The sequence below is a fragment of the Neovison vison genome, chromosome 13 (assembly GCF_020171115.1).
Source record: "Neovison vison isolate M4711 chromosome 13, ASM_NN_V1, whole genome shotgun sequence".
NCBI classification, from domain to species: domain Eukaryota; kingdom Metazoa; phylum Chordata; class Mammalia; order Carnivora; family Mustelidae; genus Neogale; species Neogale vison.
In genome coordinates, this window is record NC_058103.1 from 140,093,148 (window position 1) to 140,096,530 (window position 3,383).

The following is a 3,383-nucleotide window of genomic DNA, read 5'->3' on the forward strand; positions in this document are numbered from 1 at the left end:
TTAAAATTATTGAAGACATGGTAAGGTAAATCTTAGAACCTTAGTCCCCCATTTATCAGATAATTAAAGCAGACCCAAACTTACTTTTTCAGATGAAGCTTAACCTTTCTCAAGAATACTTCGCCATCATCAATATTTTATGTCTGGTTTTGAATTCCATCTGGTGAGCCCATGCTTAAGCTTTTCCTCCAGATTAAACCAGAGCAAGAGAGCATTTCAAACAGTACAGCATCACTGTGGCCCCACACAGAATCACTTTGTAGGGTTGTTCTCTTGTGTGCTGTCATTGCCCTAGTTTAAAGCATCTTGGAATTGGTCTTGAGAAATGGATTGTTGAATCTGCACCTGGAAAAATGGATTGTTGAATCTGCACCTGCATATTGGCCAGGGTTATTGTTCTTTTTTTTAATATATAATTGGATGCGTCATTTATTTTTAATTAAAGTGTTTTTTTGTTGTTTTTTATGAAAAATTGTTAAATTGTTCTTGGTGTTGAGAAATCTAATTATCAATTCTTTGCAGGTATCTATCCTCTCTGGTTGCTTTTTGAGTATCTTGTCTTTGTATTCTGCAGTTTCACTAGCATACACATAGGTGTGAACTTTCATTTATCTAGTTTGGGACTCACTGTGGTTTCCATCTGAGGATTCATGTCATGAATCAATTTTGGAAATTCTTCAGCCATTAATTCCTCAAATATTGTCTCACCGTGTTTCCTGCTTCTGCAGCCAGCCGGGCAGCGTCCGAGCTATAAGTCGGTGTTCCTCATCCAGTCGGCTGGGACTATCCAGGACACGTGCACAGTGCTGCAGACGGGCCACATAGGAGGCTATCAGTGCGTGCTCATCGGCCGAGTGACTGGGTATGTCCTGGCTATCCTGTAACCTCTTGGTGGGGGTGGGCGCTCCGGAGGACGCGGAGGCGTGGCTCAATAGGGCATCATTCATATTAGCAAGCGGGCGAGGGGGAACTATATTTGCAAGGTCAAGTGGTTTCTCTGGTTGCTCAGGAAAAACAGGATGCGGGGGTTCTCTGGTGGGCACGCACCCCAAAGATTTACTAATTGCATGGCTCAGCTTCTTTGCAGGGGATTTCCAAGACGAGTGCTCCTTCATCTGGTGTTGGTTGCTGTGAGGGCCGCTGGCATGGCAGAGCCAGAAGCAGTGCTGGCAGAGCTGGTAGTTGTGGCACTGCTGGCATCGGTACCGGAAGCCCATCGTGCTCTCGCCGCAGCAGTAGGAGCACTCCACGGGGTGGAAGACATTCTCAACATGGGCGAGCCTGTGCAGGAGAGGTAGCCAGACAAGGCACTGGGGAGGAGGACCGGCCATCATTGTGTCTAAAAACATATTTAGCATTATCTTCTGCTGTGGAAAACAGGTGCGGACTGAGTGCTCTGTGCAACCAAAAGATGGCCCTTCAAAGACAGCTGTTGGGAGCTTCAGAACTTCCTTCAGAAACTGGTCAAACTTGCTAAATAGCATTAAGCCATTGGAATCTGACATCTGGGAGAAAACAGATCTCAATTTGTCCGGCATTTTTCCACCACACATGGTTGCTAACATAGCTTTAACTGAAAATACGGTCAACTTGCCTCGGCCCTCACTGTCATATGCAGCAATCATGAAGTTGAGGAGGAGGCTGATGGACCGCTCCACGCTGATCTGGTGAGTGGAAGGAAGGCGCTGTTCAGCTGGTAGTAGACAGAGGAGATGACGGTTTCGAGGCGGGACACACTGATCTCAGTGGAATGGTCCAGTGTATTAAGGCCATTGTCTGGAAGGCTTCAATCATGTTCCAGATATCAACCAGGCGGAGGTTGCATCGTTTTTGTACAAATCGTAACTTGCAAGCTGTTCTGTAAGTTGATAGTCGTAGGACATCAAAATTCTGAGCACGCATTTCTATGAACAGCTGCCTCTTCGCAGCCATGGTCTTCCGCTTATTTCCACTTTCCTCAATCATCTTCCCGGCCGGAGCTGGGGATGTCGAGAAGGTCTCGGACGGCCGCAGCCTCCTCCGCCTCCTCCCGCCCGGCCCGGGCGGCTGAGGTGGCAGCGGCGCCTGCTCAGGCCCCGGAGCGGCCTCCGCAGCGAACATTCTCAGGCGCTCGGCTCGCGCCGTTTCCAGAATTATTGTTCTTAAAATCCTGGTGCTTGTTTTAAGATGATCCAATGTAGAAATTGTTGGTCCTCTCCAGAATGCAAACCTAGGCTCTTCTACACAATGGGTTTGTTTGCATCCCCTGAATTCTGCAAATGGCACAACTGAGTTGGTTTTCCTTTCTGATTTGATTACTAGAATGCTCAGAGAGGCCCACCTCTACAGTGCTTTTTGGTACATTGTTTAACAAATTTTTATTTTTCTACCTTTACTGTTTTAAGTCTGAGATGAAACTAAAGCAATTTCTAGAACCGAATTATTGGAATAATAATTTTCTGTGCAATTAGATGTACATTTGTTGACACATTCGCTCACAAAACAATAACATATATTGAGTAGCTCAAGAAGGACCACAGACTAGGATGATCAGGGGCCAGGCTGATGAAATGTATGTGTGACTGTCCACAAAAAAAAAAAAAAAAAAAAAAAAAAAATTAGAGACTCCCACACACTGGCCACCTAAAGGCATTCGAATTCATTTATTAATTCTGTTCTGGCCAGACAAGGCAGGTGGCTGTTCCCGTTCCCTGACCAACAATGTGTCAAGTTCTGAGTAAACACGGTGGGTGTACATAAATAAGATTGCTTCTGCCCCCCAGGGGCTCACAGTTTGTTGAAGGGGGAAACCATGTAAACAAATAAGCACAACAGCATGTCAGAAGAATGAGACTAGTTGCGGCACCTGCAGGGTCCAGAAAGTTAAGTACAGAGTCAGGTGCAGGAGCCCTGGCAGGAAATATACAAGGGAATTAGCAAACACAGAGACTCTGCACAGCCCCAAGGGCAGAGAGAAGAGATCCTCATGACTGAGTCACTGCAAGGAACACAGGCTCAACCAGCAAGAGATCAAGTCAGGAAATGAAGCCAGACCCATCTAGCAATATTTCCAGTTACTCAAGTATTATTACTCGAGTAATCAGAAAATTAAAATATAGATACATGGAAAGAAATAATAACACTTTTAGTTGAGGGCATTAACAAATTTTAGACTGGTAGTCTCCAGCTTATATTTGTGAGTGTTGGGACATATAATTTGAATAAGTTTTCACTCATCGAGCCTCCAATTACTGGCTATAATGATGCCCCACAAAGAAAATACAGAATCACTAATTAATGGATTGAAAAGTAGTCAGGAAATACATGGGGCTTTAGTAAGTGCATAGTAATAATATTTTCAAGCTGACTTGGTAAACACCAGCTTTACTGATTTTTTTAGGTTT

At 44.8% G+C, this 3,383-nt stretch overlaps 1 pseudogene; it reads right to left on the reverse strand.

Annotated features, from left to right (window-relative positions):
• Positions 1-684: 684 nt before the first annotated feature.
• LOC122894681 lies at positions 685-2,004 on the reverse strand (annotated as a pseudogene).
• Positions 2,005-3,383: the final 1,379 nt, after the last annotated feature.